Source organism: Pan paniscus, chromosome 18 (assembly GCF_029289425.2).
Source record: "Pan paniscus chromosome 18, NHGRI_mPanPan1-v2.0_pri, whole genome shotgun sequence".
NCBI classification, from domain to species: domain Eukaryota; kingdom Metazoa; phylum Chordata; class Mammalia; order Primates; family Hominidae; genus Pan; species Pan paniscus.
In genome coordinates, this window is record NC_073267.2 from 72,547,336 (window position 1) to 72,567,275 (window position 19,940).

A 19,940-nucleotide genomic window follows, 5' to 3' on the forward strand; every position below is an offset into this window, starting at 1 on the left:
TATGATTTGCAATTCTTCCTGCTGTTGAGTGAGTCTTTGGCCATCTGTTGAATCTGGGCTATTCTGATAGAAATAAGTGATTACATGAAGATGGTCCCAAGTATAGACCTTAAGTCCATCTCATAACAATCTACAGGTCTTCTACTATCAAATAGTTAAGAGAATGCAGATCACAGGCAAGAGTTGCCTACTCAGCCCATAGTTGAGTATTAACACATGAATGTGCCCTTCTAAGAAAAGAGGAATCACTCTACTGACCCATAGACTTGGAAGCAATAATAAATGCCTATTTTGTATGTTACTGAGTTTTGGTGTAGTTTGTTATGCTTCAATAGCAAAATAATGCAGCAACTGGCAACCCAAGTGAGATGATGCTATAATACAAGCTCAAAAATATGTGGCATTAGCTTTAGTTGGAGTAATAAGTAGAACCTGTTAAAAAAAAAAGTTAGCAAACAATTGCAAAATTATGAGAAAAATAGTGAGGAAGTTTTTATCCAAGGTAATCAATATTGGAATGCATTTAATGTGTTAGTTAAATAATTCACAAAATTTTAGGCAGCTTTTAATGAGAACATGGAAAAATAATTATGAAATTATGGTTCCAGATAAGAAGTCCCTTAGGCAGAAAGTTGAAAGTTTCAGCTGAGTGCTATCAGTCGTATATGATAAGATAAGGAAAGAAAGGCATGTGCTAACAAAACAACTGACCAGTTTGTGTGTAGCATGCCAAAGGAATGTAGAGGTGCCAGGATTTGCTGGGTTAGAAATAAAATAGTATCTCATTTCCAGTTTCTCCAGCTAGCAAAAGATTCTCAAAGAAAAATACAGGCTTAGGGTATAAATAGGATGTTTCTATAATAACCTTTGTTAAGATATCAGAAAAAACTTTAGCTGGTACCTTCTAGAGACCCAGGTACGCAATCTTTTGGCTTCCCTGGCCACATTGCAAGAAGAATTGTCTTGGGCCACATGTAAAATACACTAACACTTACAGCTGATGAACTTTAAAAAATTGCAAAAAAAAAAAAATCTCGCCGGGCGCGGTGGCTCACGCTTGTAATCCCAGCACTTTGGGAGGCCGAGGCGGGCGGATCACAAGGTCAGGAGTTCGAGACCACGGTGAAACCCCGTCTCTACTAAAAAATACAAAAAATTAGCCGGGCGTGGTGGCGGGCGCCTGTAGTCCCAGCTACTCGGAGAGGCTGAGGCAGGAGAATGGCGTGAACCCGGGAGGCGGAGCTTGCAGTGAGCCGAGGTCGAGCCACTGCACTCCAGCCTGGGTGACAAAGCGAGACTCTGTCTCAAAAAAAAAAAAAAAAAAAAAAAAATCTCATAATGTTTTAAGAAAGTTTAAGACTTTGTGTTGGGCCACATTCAAAGCCGTCCTGGACTCCAAGTGGCCCATGGGCCAGTGGGTGGACAGGCATGATCTAGACCCTTGTAGCTTAAAAAAAAAAAAAAAGTCGTCTAGGAATTTGAAGGGTATTGTTCCATAGCAATATTACGTGTTTCAAGTTTCTGTGGCATGTTTCAAAACACTTAGTGATTAAGGATTTGGCAAATGGAGTTGAATGAGATTAACAGAAGGCTCACAACGTTTTTAAGAGTTGCATTGGTAAAAAAAAGAGCCTATTTTGGATTAAAAAGTGGCAAGATGATTCAAATATCTAGAAGTCCTCTGAGATTCCAAATTTCTATGAGATAGAATAAAGCTGTTCAGTTTTCACTGTCACCATAGATCATTTATTCAGAAGATTCTGAGGGGGATACAAAAAAAGAAAGGACATTTCAGAAAGTAGAGCCAACGACCAAAAGAAGAGTGCCAAGTAAGATACTGGAGACACAAACCTACAGAGAAGAGCCCAGGAAACATTCCCCACTTTTAGAGTGTGTGGGTAGGGGTGGGTGGGTTGACAGGCAGTATTTGGCCAATGCGTTTACTGAATTGTTATGAATTAGTGATGCTTTGTGCCTTCCATTCTTCCCTTCCACTTTTAGAATGGGATTGGACATTATGGATATTCTTTGTACTATTATATGTTGGATGTGCAGGAGGAAGATAACTTGCTTTTTAAATTCATAGTTCTCTGGCTCAAACGGAGTCTCATTCAGTGAACTGCATCCAGACCTGATGTATATCATAATGCTTGTGCTCGCAACCTGGTGTTGTAATTTGATGAGACTTTTAGAAATTTATGGAGGAGTAAATGTATTTTGCATGGTAAGAGATATGAAAAATTTGGGCCAAATTCAGATCATAGTAAATAGGTTGCATTGATTACCCAAATAGCAGTCTCCCTATTTTTATCTCCTTTTCCATGCAAGTTTCTGGTTTTCACTCACTCTGACTCTTGGCTGACCTCGTGACTTGCTTTGGCAAAAAGTATGTGTGATATAAGTTAATGCTTTTGAACCTAAGCCTGAGGAGGGTTTGCATACTTCTGCTTGCTCTTGTTCATGGTGGAGCAGATTTGCTTTTAGATTCTTGCCTCCTCAATAATAACAAAGCCAAGTCAGTCTACTGGAAGATGAAAGACTTCATAGAGGAGAGCAGAGAGACGTTCATTCTCAGCCGGTCAACCTCCAAAAGCCATCTTGCCTTAGGAACCCATAGCTGACTCCCAATGCATGAGGTAGCTTACCTAAGACTGAGAAACCACACAGCTGAACCCATGCTAAATTGCTGATGCACCGAATTTTAAGCTTAATGGGTTGCTGTTATTTTAAACTCTATGTTTCAGGACAGAATATTCTATGGCAGCTGTAAGTGATGCAACTCTGCAACTGTGGACTTGTTATTAAAACTCATCTGCATTTAGTTTTCTTCATCTGCAATTTGTAGATGAAATGAACTTTAGATTGTAATCATATTAGTAAGTTAACATTTACAACATATATTACACAGGTTTCCAGTAAACATTTAAAAATGAATAAACAAGTGGTTAATATTCAATACTTTTTTCTAGAAGTTTCATTGTAGGTGTTATGCAGTTAGAATAATTGTGAGATTGTTTTCCACTTTCCTGCATTAAAAAACAAGAAGTCTTTGGTTTCTTTCAAAACATGTTATTCTGCCTCTGTAATGGGTACTTGTGGGATTGACTGAAGAACAATGCCGTATTAGAAGTCATAGCGGTTTGGGGAAAGCCAAGAAACATTTTCTATTGAGATAGAGATAAAAGAATCTTTCTCAGAGAAAAGGTAGTAGCTAAGTGCTTTGTAAAAAATAACAAAGCAGGATCATTAGTCTAAAGAAAAAATAGCACTGTCAGAAATTATATATTATACCTTTTAAAGGTAAGTAAGAAGTCAGAGTCATTGTCCCAGCCTCATGAGGCACTTTTTTAAAAGATAGGTTTACACTAATAACACTGTAATTTATGCCAACTTCTTTACAAAACCTTCCTCTCTCTCTCTTTTCTTACACATAACAATTGTAATATGTAAAGAAGTACAGACTACGCCTTCCTTTGGTCTTATTTTGGACTAGTAGCAATCCTTTATCAGATGTAGGAAGGTGTGTGACATCATACAAGAAAAAAGAGCTCATGTTTGTTCATTGTCAAAAATAAATTGAAATACAGAAGAACCAGGGGTTACCAGAGAACCCTATTGAATTTACTATTGCTATTGAGTAATACAAAGGAAGGTTGCAGTGGTGGAGCTTTGGCAGTGATCCAAGATGAGAAATTAAGACAATTGTAGTAATGAATTAGAATAAAATATCTCAGACATAACTCCTATTATAAAAGAAATTCAACTGCATTATCTTATGCTTTCTCATTTATAGCAAAGTAAGAGGCAAAGAAGATGATTTCTAAAATCCCTAAAATTCAAAATCTTGCATGTAACTTCCTTCCTTTTTATCCAAACCCTGTCTACCAGGAACTGGTGAGGCCTTGAATGAGGGCATATTTATGCTTCCCAGTGTTAAAATAGGAGAGCCAGGGTCAAGGATACAGTGCGAGATTCTATTCTATGCAGTTTCTATTACACAAGGACCAGAGAGTCTTGAGGCTCAAAGTAACCCCCACATCTAACCCTGCTCATGTACTTTGAACTTCACAGTATATATATATATATATATATATAATATATATATATGTGTGTGTGTGTGTGTGTGTGTGTGTGTGTGTGTGTATATATATATATATATATATATAAATTCTTTTTTTTTTTTTGAGATGGAGTTTCACTCTTGTTGCCCAGGCTAGAGTGCAATGGCGTGATCTCGGCTCACTGAAACCTCTGCCGCCTGGGTTCAAGAGATTCTCCTGCCACAGCCTCCCGAGTAGCTGGGATTACAAGCACCTGCCACCATACCTGGCTAATTTTTTGTATTTTTAGTAGAGATGGCATTTCACCACGTTGGCCAGGCTGGTCTCGAGCTCCTGACCTCAGGTGATCCACCTGCCTTGGCCTCCCAAAGTGCTGGGATTACAGGTGTGAGCCACCGTGCCCGGCCTGGTCTTTTTTTTCTTTTTTTCTTTTTTTTTTTTTTTTTCACATTTGGTCCAGCTAGATTATGACACATTGCAAGCTTTTCTTGAGTGTGTATTGAAAAAGTAATTGTCTTTTGAAAGGTGCATAAACAATAAACTTGAGCAGTGTGTGACTTGTATGTGGGAGAATAAAGTGGTATTGGTATGGGTGCACAAAGGAGGACCCTACAAACCCTTTTTGAAGATTCTGAGAAACCTTTATAAAGAGATGGTGTCTGAGGTGGGTATTAAAAGATAAGTGAAAATATTTTGTACAGAGGGTATCTAAGGAACCTACAGGAGAAAGAGAACACTAGTCATTAATTCAGAAGTTTAGGCTCTCATTATGTGAGATGTCTAGACTTATAACTAACTCATAGAATTAGCCAATAAAATATTTGTGAAATGAAATTTAAAAAGTGTTCTCCAGTCCTCTAGATTTGAAGGATGCCTAGGTTATCAGAAATGAATGGAAGAAAGTTGTGACCTGCATTCTGGCAATGTTCTCAAGACTGACTTCAGTATGCTGCCTCACCTATATATCTCTCAGTTTGAGATATAAGACTTGCATCCAAAAACACCATAAAGGATATTTCACAAATATCATGTAAAGTGGTCTTCCTCCTTGGGGGTGTATCTTCATGTTTTACATTGCATATGTTTCTGGTGCATGCATGAGTTTAGTGAAGGCAATTTCTAAATTTCTACTGGTGCAATGTCTATGTCTCCAACACTTATGTTAGTACTCTGAGCAGGCCTTAAAGTTCTGCCTCCCATGAAGGCCTAATGGTATACCCGTCTTTAGAATATTAGAGATGTGAGCTCCAGCAGAACAAAATGACAGTAGTTCCACATGACCTATGCAAACTGAATTTCATCTGCATGAGAAAACTAATTGAATATTAATTGAGATGTGTTCTTGGCCTAGTAGGTAATAGTGACATGATCAGTCAGCAGTGCCTCTCTTGAGCCAATCAAGGGGAGGAGAGGCCCAAGTGCTGGTTGTTTTCCATTTTCCTTCTGGATGGTTAGAGGGCTACTGAATTGTCATACATTGTATTTTCTTCTTTCTCTGAATGATCCTATGACACCCTCCCTGACATCCTTCTTCTAATTTCTTCCTGTCTTACTCCATTTCTTCATGCATTTTGTATTTTTTCTTTACTTGTCCTAATAGTCATTTCATCCACTCTACCTAATTGCCTCTGCTCAGATCTGAAAGAAAGAGATAGTCAGAATCCATGTGAATGGAACAACATGCTAACCAAAGTATTTGATTATTACCACTCCTAAATCTCAGATTTATCTAAAGTGCCTCGAGGGATCTTGATATCACCCTATCAACCTTTGCCTCAACAAACAGAAATAGCCAATTAGGATTGTAGCACCTATTCCTGAAACAGAAGCTTCCTAAGACCTCAAAGTCCCTACCCTTTTCTCTGAGTCTACCTGACTGTCCTGACACAGGTAAAAATTAATATTCTTGTTATTCTGGTCCATAAGACATACAAAATATATTTCTATTTTGTTCCTACTACTCTAAGTGCTTGTAAGTTGTGTAGGATTTTAATGCTATTATGCCATTAAAAAAGGTTCAATGAATGTGATTACAATAACTTAGGTTCTTATTTTTTGAGCTAGCTACGTGGCTCTGACCATTGGAAAACATGATATTTGTCTTATCTGCTTCATTAGGTTGCTGCAAGGTTTATGGAGTTAATGGATATGAAACTGCTTTGTATAATGCTATTCAGATACAAGGAGTTGTTATGCATTTATGTATTAATAGCGTATTTATATCACTCTTCCAAAAATGACTTTATGAAGCTAATGCATATTCAATAAAATAAGAAAATGTTCCATTTAAATAAAAATTTGCTTCATAAAAGGGTAAATTTTAAAAAATAGTTATTTTATTTTGCTTTTCTCTAAACTTTAGTCTTCTACTTTTCTGGAATCAGCCATGTGACTTGACTTAACCTGTAAGAATTTTGTGTATATTTAGAACTATGTTTCTCAAAAGAATTGATAGAATGTCCAGTAACTTGTTATACTGCCGTTTAACTAATGCTTTTTTCCTCAATAATTATTGATTTTGTTCTATGCTCCCTGTGAACATGCATAAAGAGATAAATGAGAATTATACCCTTATAGTGATAAAAGGTAATTTCATTTTTCTATACCTTCAGGAAAAATCTAATGACCTTGATAATATGATCTAATAATTATCTCCCACCATTTATTTGTACAAGTTCTCCCAGTGTATTAGACCAAATCAAACTGCTTTTCGTGATCCCCAGATTCCCAAAACACCTCCAGGTGTATTGAAAGACATGTTAAGTTTCTTTTGCTCTCAATGTCTTTCTGATTCTCTAAACAGAAATGTTTCTTCATCCTCCAAGAATCAGCCCTACAATTTCCTGCTTTAATAAGTCTTCCTTATTACTTTAGTTTGGGAGACGTGGGGAAGTGTAGAGGTAATAAGTGATCTAAGGGAAAAGACTGGACTGACGGATAAATGTTTTCATCTCTCTTTTCTACCACAAGTTTGGGAAGAGTGGTCAAGTGGACATTCAATCCATGATTCAGGGACGACTGCAAATGTGAGAATTTGCTCCCATTCCTCTGAGATGATACTAACGTGAATGGCTTTATTAGGGAGAAATCTCCTGCCTATTTAACAACCTGACAGAATCCTGCAGCGTAAGATGGCATACTAGTCCAGAAAATCTGCCAAGATGATCCCAGCAGCACCTTATCATTTGCAACTACTGATACGATTGTTATGACTTCATTGAACCCACCGTCAATGAAATCTTGAGCGTATTCTTTGAATTTAGGACTTTCTCCCAGCCAGGCACTCCAATCATAGAAGTGGTCATTTGGAGTTGAGTGCTGTTAACTGGGCATTGTTGTTGGAGTGGCACAGTTAGTTCAGTATTACCGAGTTGATGAGGGGAGTGAGCAGAATTCATCTTTTTTCACATTGCTGCTCTCAATGGATTTTCTTCCTGAGAAGACTACAGTGAATAGAGTCCCAAACTTGTAAAACTATTTATTGTTAAATATAAGACCCCTGTTTCTTTTCTCCACATTCCCACCCTCATGAATTTTCCAAGGTCCTCTGAGTCCTTTTCATGGGAAAATACCGACAAAAGCAGGTTGGTCATGACTAGATTATCTCGGCAAAGAACAACTAAAAGGTCATTCAGTTTTTTATCTCTGAAACAACTAACCTTCTTTGGAAGTAAATGAAATAAGTCTCTTTGCTGCTGATTTGTTTCAAAAATAGGAAAAGGTAGAACAATAGGCACATTATGCAGAGTGTTTCTGAAAAGAACTTTTATAAATTGGTAATTTAGAAAATCAGTGGGTTGCAGACGAGACACAGCATCCTCTGTTGAGCTTTCAGCAATAACAGAAGTGTCATTTGAGTACACTCTTTAATCGAACTTTTTACGATCTATACCCGGTCTGTGCAGAGTTGAGTACTTGGGGCTGAGTGATATATTCCAATGCCTCCTACTTACATGAGATCTAAGATGCTACTTTATCAAGCTCATTTTCCACAGGAGGGAGGTTGAGCAGACAGAGAGGCTGAGCAGTACATCCAAGGTCATGCTAAAAGTGAATGGTTGAATATGTGTTTCTCATCCTTTCCTTTTGATTCAGCACTCCTGTGTGCTTATAAAAGATGACTAACCCCAATTTGTCACTCAGCTATTTCTACATCCTTTCCTATCTGGTAAAAATTACATTGATTTTGGCCAGGATGTCAGGGAACTACACTTACTCTCAGGAAAGGCAAAAGTCCCTCCCAGAACTGGGAAATGAATTTTAATTGATCTGAATGTTTACTTATAATTTCAGTCCCTAATTGTTGATGGTTGCTTTAGGGGTAAATGTATAACCTGCTTTCAGCAAGCGAGACTTAAATGTAAATGTAAATGAGTTGGAGGATTCCTTTCCTGAAGTAAACCATAGCCTTTTCTGGTCCTTAAATCTATCTTGTATGGAGGCATGAGGATCTTTAGCGCTATAATAACTATCTGTATCTATAAGGTATATAGTGGAGGGATAAAAACGGCTTAAGGTCCTTAGGTATATTTATGAGCTAATATGAAAAAACCTGGAAACACTTACCTCCAGAGTTCATGCCAAGTTATCATAATTTCAAGTTTTTCAAGTTGAAGCCACTATATTCCTTTAAATTCAATTTAAAGCATTACTAGTGGACGGATGAGGTTAGCGCATATTCCAAGTAGAGCTTCTTGCGTGCTTACAGAGAAAGTGGGGGTTACCAGGGGTAAACTAAGCCTTGAGTGAAAAAGATGGTCATTTAAGTCTAAATAGGGAAGTCTAAATCATGAAGCATAGAACTGATACCCTCCTTGAGTCACAATTAAGAATGAATTTGTCAGATTCACAGTTTGCAAATGCTTTTTCTATGATGTAACTTGCCTCTTTACTATGTTGATTATTTATTTTGCTGTGCAGAAGCTTTTTAGCTTAATTAAGATTCATGTATCTATTGTTATTTTTGTTGAGTTTGCTTTTGAGGACTTGGTAATAAATTATTTACATAGGCCAACATACAGAAGAGGTTTTCCCAGGTTTTCTTCTAGGATTTTTATAGTTTCAGGTCTTACATGTTATCTTGAGGTAATTTTTGTATATGGTGAGAGGTATGGGTACAGTTTTATCCTTTTCCATATGGCTATCCAGTTTTTTCAGCATCATGTATTGAATAGGGTGTCCTTTCCCCAGGGTATATTTTTGCTGACTTTTGTCATTTAGTGGGAGGTATATGGCTTATTTCTGAGTTCTCTATTCTGCTCCATTGATCCATATGTCTATTTTTACACTGGTGCCATGTTGTTTTGGTTACCATAGCTTTGTGGTATAATTTGAAGTCAGGCAATGTGATGCCCCCAGCTTTGTTCTTTTTGCATATGATTGTTTTGGCTATCTGGGCTTTTTTTGGGGTTTCATATGAATTTTAGGATTGTTTTCTATACTTCTGTGAAAATTGATGTTAATAATTTGATAGGGATTGCACTGAATCTGTAAATTTTTTGAGAAGTGTGGCTACTTTAACAATATTGATTTTTCCAATTCATGAGCATAGGATGCTTTTCAGTTTGTCTGTGTCATCTACGATTTATTTCATCAGTGTTTTGTAATTCTCCTAATAGAGATTTTTTCTTTTACCTTCTTGTTAAATGTTCCTATGGAACTAAAACAGCTCAAGAAGAGAAAAAGAAAATCAAACCCATTAAAGATTGGGCAGAGTTTATGAATGGATATTTTCAAAAGAAGACATATAAGTGGCCAACAAGAAATATATGACAAAATGTTCAACATTATTAATCATAATATACATGTAAATTAAAACCACAAGGAGATATCATCTTACACCAGTCAGAATATCTATTATTAAAAAGTCAAAAAACAACAGATGTTAATGAGGATTTGGAAGAAAGGGAACATTTATACACTGTTGGTGGGAATGTAAATTAGTACAGCTTTCATGGAAAACAGTATAGAAATGTCTCAAATAACTAAAAACAGAACTATCATTGAACCAAACAATCCCACTGAGTATGTACCTAAGAAGAAATAAATAATTATATCAAAAAGATACCTGCATTTGTATGTTTATCATAACACTACTCACAATAGCAAAGATACAGAATCAACCTAAGTATCCATCAAAGGAGGTATGGATGATGAAAATGTGGCATATACACACACACACACACACACACACACACATATATATACACACACACACATATATATAATATACATACACATATATGGAATACTACTCACCATTCAAAAGAATAAAATTATAGCTTCTGCAGCAACATGGATGGAACTGGAGGCCATAATCCTAAGTGAAATCATGCAGAAACAGAAAGTCAAATATTGCATATCCTCACTTACAAGTGGGAGATAAACAATTGGTGCACACTGACAGACTGAACTAATAGACACTAGAGACCACAAAAGTTGGAAGGGTGAGAGGCAGGTGAGGATTGAAAAGTTACCTATTGGGTACAATATTCACTATTCAGGTGATGGGTTCACTAAAAGCCCAGACTTCACCACTATGCAATATATGCATGTAAGAATTCTGTGCTTGTACCCCATATATATATATATATATATATATATATATATATATAGTTTGCATAACTCTATATTTATGTATAAGTTTGTACAGAAGTGTAATATTTTCAGTGTAGGGTTCAGATCAGCTGGAGATACATGGGAATTCCAGACTCTGGAAAAAGTCATAAGTAGTGTAGTCTGTGATGATATCAGACAGAAATGAAGTTGTTCTAGTAATTCAGTACAAGCCGGAATAAAAAGAAATGACACCAACATCTAGCCCCCAAAAGCTTACATATGGGCAAGATTTGGCAAACTGACCCATCAGCCAAATTTGGTCTACTGCCTGTTTTTGAAAACAAACTTTTATTGGAAGACAGATCCATCCATTGTTTATATTTTGTTAATTTGCATGGAAAAATTCAGTAGTTGAGACAGAGACCATATGGCCCACATAGCCTAAAATACTTGTTATCTTGCCCTTCATTGAAAAAGTTTCCTGACCCCTGGTCAAGTATCCAATGAGGGTTTCCTGTTCTGGAGACACAGAGAGTCCTTAGACACACAAAAAACATGGAAGACAAGAATAAAAAGACGAAGAAAGATTGAGCATTTGAGTGGGAAAAAAGAATAGCTGCTGCCCCTTAATATTACAAAAAATGCTTTGCATTTATACCAGTGTCTAACATTACATTAAATGTTTGTGTTTGCATAACTATATAAAGGAACAGACAAATTTATAGCTCTGCTAATATTTTACAAAGGAAATTTTTATATGCTGAACATCTGACTACCTATTGCCTCTGGTATTTAGGCAGGGAGTCTCAATAAATTATTGCAGTGCACATGCAGAATAGCTCATGCATTTATGAGAAAGTGTGTGGATAGGGTGATTTTGGCTTTGGGTGCTGAGGTAGAGGAGAGCAACAGAGTTGTGCTGACATACAAGGCCTTAGCTTTCTATTTTATCGCACAGATTACTTTTGGCCCAAAGCCTGACTGATGTTTTACCATTACCCATCAATACGATTACACATACTTCACATCTAAAATTGCTTTTCCCAAACTAAGTGTCATAAAAAATGCAACAAAGGAAGAGAAGCTTCATGGTAAGCCAAATGTTTCTACACAAAGAGAAAAATAAACATTACCTTTTCATAAAACTTGCTTTGGGAGCTGAAATTCATATAATAAATTCATAAAGAGACTTTGCTATGATAGGAATAATTTGGCCCTAAACGTGAGTTGTTTTAATTCAGGTAATAATTGCCTGGCAATTTTCGAGGTGTTTCTCCCCTTCTTTACGGCGATGTTTACAATGTTGCTAAGAAGTAGAAAGCCTAATACAGAGTATTTCGGGGCTTAAAATTTACCCTAAGGTGTTTGAACCAGGAGAAAACACCATGACCACTGTCTTCATGAATAATTGAAACAGGAGTAAAATCTTCACCTGCACTTACTTGCATCATCAATTAAATCTAGTAATTGAAACATTACAAGGAAAATGAACTCAATAAGAGCTTTATTTTTAGGATGAAACCTTCAAAATACGGAGCAATGGCTATAAAAATTTTCTTGCATAATCCTTTGTTTGAACTTTCTGCTTCTCTTAGTATGGATAGTGCCTAATGACCTTACATGACACAGTTCAAATATTTTCTCCTTAAATGGGGTCTTTCTTTACTGATCCCAGTGAACCCTATAGTCTTTTGCTTACTTAGAGCCCTGAACCTGGTGCGACTACATATTTAAAAAATATCAGATGGAATTGCATAATATCTATGCTGCTTTATTAATTTTCTCTGAAGCTGCAGATGTGTGTTTGTGACAAAAATAGATTAATTTTATTCTCTTTACTCTAGAAATCCCATTTTTTCAAATAGAGTATCCTGTTCATCCTGATATTTTGTGGTGATGTGCCGATCTGTGACCTGAAATGGTAAATTGCACATTACCAGATTATTCTAAACAGGAATGTGGAGTTGAATATCATTGACATTGTAAACTTATGTTTGTAAGATGACCAGTTTAGTGCCCAGGAGGTAATATTTTATATATGTAAGTACATTTATGTACGTGTTATATATATTATAAATATATCACATTCTATATACTTTATACAAATCTTATGCAAAATAGATGTTATTTGAATTGTTTTATTAAATCTGTACATTAGATGCAGATTTTTATTTCCTTTTTAGAGGAACAGATTGAAAACATAGATCTTATACTCTACTGCCATTAACACAATTGAATGGCCTTAATTTCTCAATAGGATCATTTAATATTCATTTTTTAATTTCTGCATTTACACATAATATCTCTCTGGAGGCCTCTAACAGATTCTATTGCTGCAGTTTTAATGAGAACTATCAAAGGTTACTATGAGATGATGATCTATACTTAATTCATAGATTTCCCCAGACACTTGTGTAATTCAGTGCTGTTTAGATTCTTTTCAACTTTTATTGTCTTGAAACATTTATCCCAATTTTAACTGCATATTTAATCATTATTAGCATAACCCTTTCATTCTTCAAGTTAGTATTTTGAGAATTGATATGGAAAAATTATGGCCTCTTCAGGGAATTTAATAACTTTGCTTGTAAGGAAACACTGAAAAGTCATTTTGTGTAGGTGTGATGTTTCAAAATATGTTCTGGTCGAATATTTTTACGTAACCAAACAGAATTGATGTTTGGGTCTTCCAAATTTTATAATTTTTTGGCATAAATGCATTGATCAGAATAAAAGATATCAAGTGCTTAGTTAAAGATGACTGATATGCATTGATTTTGGAGAATACATGTGAGTCAAAACCATAAAGACATAAAAGGAAAAACCTGAATTATAATCTGGATTAAAATCTTAATTGTAAGGTTTCAGATAAGTTTTGTAATTGTGGTGAAGTGTTCTTACCTTATTTTTTTCTCTTCTATCACTAGTAATATTACAAATTTATATTCAATGAAGAGCAAATAAAAGAGTAGATGTGAATACAATAAACAGACTCAAGGAATTTTTGTTGCTGCAGTTGCTTTTATTACAGCAGGTATTGAAATGAATTATACCAGGTATATTCAAATGAAATAAAGGTTAGAGTAATTTAGTGCTATTATAATCATATTTAAGACAAAATTTTAAATTTAGTGAAATTCTTGTCTTCAGTATTCTATTATTGGCCTACATGAGAGGAAATTCTTGGACCAAATCCCAGCATCTTACTGCTCCTTTCTGTCTCAGTTTGTCAATCCTTCTCACTGAACTTCAGCATAAACCATGCAATGGGAGAGAAGCCATGTGTGATTATTGTCTCACAGATGGATATAAAAACTGAAGTTCAAAAGAATTATGAAAAGCATCTCTGGTCATTCTCCTTATAAGTGAAAGGATAGTTCTAGAATGTGTCTGAAGGTGTGATTCACGTGACAAGGAATCGAGAAAATTTAAAGATTTGTGTACAAAGAGAAGAAAAGGTCATGTTTGTCTTCCAAGTCAATAATTCAAGCGTTTGCTTTCTTGACATGTACACTTCCTATAGCTCATCTGGAGTTTTTAGTTCTTTTCATTATGTACTTGTACCAAAACTCCACTCAAGACTGACTTTGCTCATGAGACAGCTTATATCAACCTGGATGCCTTAGGTATAATAGGAAGCTTTTTGTAGTATTTGGCTAACATTTTCTTATGTTTCCTTCTTAAATTTTTGGTGGGCATTCAAATTCTATAATTTTTTTTTCAAAGCTCATTATTTTTTATCAGTGTTCTTGGAAAAAGGTCAACACGAGTCTAGGTCTAGTGATCCTATTTATCTTATTTAAGTCTAGCTAGCTTGTCTCAGTCTTTTCCTTTTCTTCATCTGAAAAATAAAGGCTTTAAAGAAGATGGTCCTTGGGGTACAATTATTTAACTCTAATAATTCTGAGATTTTTTATAAATTGCATCTCAAGTACACGTTTTAATGTTTATAGATGGATTTTGACATTCTAAATATATTTTAAAGAAAATTTGATATTTTAATTTGTTTTAGTAGTCCTGTTTTGTTAAACACACCTCCCTGCCAGGAAACATACTAGCACTGTCTTTATACTTCCAGAGGTGATTCGGGGGATTTTGAGTGCATCATAATTGTTGACTGACTTGGAAGGTAAACTTAGAAAACAGGCAGAGACTGTACAAAGCAAAAATATCAATCGCTGACCTTCTCAGTTCCATATGCTTTTGTCAGGATGTCTTTATTTCCAACCTAGACATAGTCGATAGCACAATTTCAAAGATGCACATTTTTTTGTCTCCATTCACATATTTTGTTATGAAGGTGATATTCCACATAACCCATGGTACTGACTATCTGAAATCCCTATCAAGGAAGAGGCTATAGAACCACAGTCCTAACTGCCCCTGTGTATTATCTGAAATCAATCCTATATTGTTCTACATCTCTGCTGGTCTCACAGTCACCACTAAATTATTCAATAATTTTCATTAAATGCTCACCTACTCCCATGCTTTTAGACATACAAATAAAAAATCATAAATGCTAATGCATCTTTATTTTCATATTTTTTGTAGCTTGTTCACATGAAACCCAGAAGGCATAGTTTGGAGAATCCCTATATTCAAAAAAGATGGTGCCATGATATATTTCTAGCCCTATGTGATCAGGTGAAGTTATGAAAATGATAGGGAATATGGTTGCCATAATCAAGGAATCAGATCTGTGAAGCAATTATTATAATACAGTGTGAAAAATGCTACAGCTAAAGTGCATGCATAGTACGGTGGAAGCATGCAGAAGAAACCCTTCACTTCTCTGGGGGATTTAGGAGGTCTTCACAGGTTACACTGTGATTTGTAACAGAAAGAATGAAAAGAGCTTTCTAGACAGACAAGACAGGTACGTGCATTTTAGGAAAATGAAGACAAAATCAAAGTCATTGTGGTATGACAGAAGAAGCCCGGCCAACTGTTAGCAAATTAATTTAAACAAAATGCGACTGGGCACAGTGGCTCATGCCTGTAATCTAAGGACTATGGAACTGCTTGAGCCCAGGAGTTTGAGACCAGCCTAGACAACATGACAAAACTTCGGCTATATTAAAATTACAAAAATTAGCTGGGGTTTGTGGCATGCTCCTGAAAAAAAAGCAAAAATGAAATCCATGTGAGCACCTGGTAGCAGCAATGGGAGATGAGACTGCAGTCACAGACAAGAGACCATGCAATACAAGTCCTATAGTTCCTAATACAGATTTTGAACTCTATTCCCTAAGCATGGAATAAACCATGAAAGATTTGAAGCATCGATAGAACTCTTAGATTTGTGCCTTAGTGTTTACAGGCAAGTATGATTTCCATTTTTTTCTACATGGACAAATAGATTTGAAATGATACTAAAGTTCTGATATTGTATTATTTTAACTCTATGTATCATGCTATTTTTTTCACACTTCAAGATCCTAATTTGGTTTAGGAGTAGAGTCTAGCAGAGATCTATATTAAAAAGTTGACTTTCATGCATTTGTTACCTTCAGCATCCTGAAATATTAATGGACACTGTGATGGTTAATATTGAGTGTCAACTTGATTGGATTGAAGGATGCAAAGTATTGTTCCTGGGTGTGTCTGCAGTGGTGTTGCCAAAGGAGATTAACATTTGAGTCAGAGGACTGGGAGAGGCAAACCCAACCTCAATGTGGGTGGGCACTGTGTAATCAGCTACCAGCATGGCTAGAAGAAAGCGGACAAAAAAAGTTGGAAAGGGCAGACTTGCTGAGTCTTCCGGTCTCCATCTTTCTCCCGTGCTGGATGCTTCCTGCCCTCAAACATCAGACTTCAAGTTCTTCAGCTTTTGGACTCTTGGACTTACACCAATCATTTGCCAGGGGTTCTTGGGCCTTCTGCCACAGACTGCAGTCTACACTGTCAGCTTCCCTACTTTTGAAGTTTTGGGACTCGGACTGGCTTTCTTGCTTCTCAACTTGCGGATGGCCTATTGTGGGACTTCACCTTCTAATTATGTGAGTCAATTATCCTAATAGACTCCCCTTCATGTGTACATATATCCTATTATTTCTGTCCCTTTAGAGAACCCTGATTAATACAGACACTGTCCTAGGGTATAACAGATTGTGAGGATAGAGGTTCCTACAATATAGATGAGTAGGGCATGGGATAAGAATATCTGTGGCCATTGTGATCTTAACCAAAATCGAGGTATTTTTCATCATCTTGCCTTATTCCACATATAATATCACAAATTTTCTAGAGTCTGATGGTAAATTGTTTTCATTAGAATTGAAATGTTTTTTCCCTCTGTTACAATTTTGGGCCATACTTTCTAATTTCTCATGTTAGATGTCTAATTAGTAATTCTTATGGCAAACCAACAAACTACTTACTGGTTTAATACTGTAACTGTTTCTTAGCTCACAGTCTGCAGGTCAACTGGGCAGTTATTTTGGCCTGAGCTGGTATACATTATTATCTGTGGAGCTCAATGCGCCCGACATATCAGTTGTCACCTGCGGATCAGCTCATACTGTTTTGTTTTGTTTTGTTTTGGTGCTGGCTGAGTGTCCTCACTTATTCAAAGCCTTGACTGAGAAAACTGGACTCTGATAAAAGTCTCTCATCGTCAACTCCATAAAGTCTTGTTCTCATATAGCACAGTGAGGATCGAAGAGAACAAATAGAAGTTTGCATGCCCTTGTGAGGTCGACTGGCATGATGTCACATCTGACTCATTCTTTTAGACAAATCAAGACATAGATATTCCACATTCAATTGGCGGATAAATAGGCATTCTTGATGGGAGAACGTGCAAACTCAAGTTGTAAAAGGGCTTGGGTACAGAAAGTGAAAGTCTGGCTATTTTTTGCAAACAGTCTATCAGAGAGATTTTTTTTAAGGAGACAAATATATAGCTTTACATTTATTATGGGTATCTAGTCTAACAAATTAGATTTATAGTCTTCCTTGATATATCACTTTTTTCTCAACTGATGGCAACAGCAATCATGTTTTGCAGACTCTGAGCACTTCATAAAGTTACACTGACTCTATTTCTTGCTCCCTGCAGGCGATGAGATAGACCCTGTTTTCTTCTTATAATTATAATGCAATTTACTGAGATTGTTTTCCATCCTAAACCTTCCCACTCTTTAAACCTGGTCAGATGCCAATTAATTATCTTAATCTTTTCTATCCCTTTACATCAAACTGAGTTCTAAATTGACATCCTTTTTAGCTGGATGGTTGGAGCTATTCCCTCGGAAAATAAGGCTTGGGTTAATCTAAGTCATTTGGATGCTCTTTTCTCCAATAATCCAGATGGCTTTATTCTGTATTCCTCTGGTAAAATGGAGGTTTGCTTACTGGCCATGGAGGGACAGCAATATTAAGATCAACTCATTTTGAGTTTTATAGGTTTTATGTGATAATTATGTTTCTATCTATTAGTGTTTCTAGCCAACCAGATCTGTCTCTCCAAAGTTATAAAGTCAGTTAACCAAAGCACTGTGATCTATCATATTCATCTGGAGAACGTATCCTTTTACCCATTATTTGTTCAAGTAAAGCTTTGAAGAGAGGCTTTAGCTGATGGCCTATAATTTGCTATGTATTTTGAGACCTATCTGTTATCACCCCAGAGAGACACAATTTTATTAAGGAACCAACAAGAAATTTAGGTTTATATATGCAGCTTTTATATAAAAAGAAAGTAAAAACAGACAACATTTTCTTCCTTTCCTAGATAAGGTACATTATGTTAGAATAATTTGTGATTCAAAGATTAAAGCCTAAAAATTTTTAAATTTGCAGTCTCAGAAAACTAAACTTCAAAATAATCCATAAAATATTTAGCAACCTATCAGATAGTTCATTGGAACACATTTTTAGTCTCTTCTGTAGACCTTAGTGGGCATATGAGAGATATTATGGGTAATTTATGGGTAAATTCCCTAAGAATATTAGGGAATTTGGTTGTAGAATATTGATTTATTCATTAATTCAATCAATATTCATTGAGAATACACTAAGCCCTAGGAATCAAGCCATGAGCAAAATGCATGAAATTCCTGCCCTCGGCTGGGTGCAGTGGTTCATGCCTGTAATTCCAGCACTTTGGGAGGCCGAGGCGGGCAGATCACGAGGTCAGGAGATCCAGACCATCCTGCTAACACAGTGAAACCCCATCTCTACTGAAAATACAAAAATTAACCGGGCGTGGTGGTGGGCACCTGTAGTCCCAGCTAATCGGGAGGCTGAGGCAGGGGAATGTCATGAACCCAGGGAAGCGGAGCTTGCAGTGAGCTGAGATCACGCCACTGCACTCCAGTCTGGGCTACAGAGCGAGACTCCCTCATAAAAAAAAAAAAAAAAAGTCTCCCATTATTATTGTGTGGGAGTCTAAGTCTCTTTGTAGGTCACTCAGGACTTGCTTTATGAATCTGGGTGCTCCTGTATTGGGTGCATATATATTTAGGATAGTTAGCTCTTCTTGCTGAATTGATCCCTTTACCATTATGTAATGGCCTTCTTTGTCTCTTTTGATCTTTGTTGGTTTAAAGTTTGTTTTATCAGAGACTAGGATTGCAACCCCTGCCTTTTTTGTTTTCCATTTGCTTGGTAGATCTTCCTCCATCCTTTTATTTTGAGCCTATGTGTGTCTCTGCACGTGAGATGGGTTTCCTGAATACAGCACACTGATGGGTCTTGACTCTTTATCCAATTTGCCAGTCTGTGTCTTTTAATTGGAGCATTTAGTCCATTTACATTTAAAGTTAATATTGTTATGTGTGAATTTGATCCTATCATTATGATGTTAGCTGGTTATTTTGCTTGTTAGTTGATGCAGTTTCTTCTTAGCCTCGATGGTCTTTACAATTTGGCATGATTTTGCAGCAGCTGGTACCGGTTGTTCCTTTCCATGTTTAGTGCTTCCTTCAGGAGCTCTTTTAGGGCAGGCCTGGTGGTGACAAAATCTGGGGGAGGGGGGAGGGATAGCTTTAGGAGATATACCTAATGCTAAATGACGAGTTAATGGGTGCAGCACACCAGCATGACACATGTATACATATGTAACTAACCTGCACGTTGTGCACATGTACCCTAAAACTTAACGTATAATAAAAAAGAAAATCCTGCCCTGAGAAAGCTTAACTTTTAGTAGTGATTTAAGAGAGGCAGAAAAACAAACAAATACATAAACTCAAGTGATGGTAAGTGCTATAGAATGAATGAAACAGGGCAAGAATAATTGTTTTTATATTGTCTTAGATAAGGTGGCCTTGAAAGGCTCATTTTAAAATTGACAATTGACCAGAAATCTAAAAG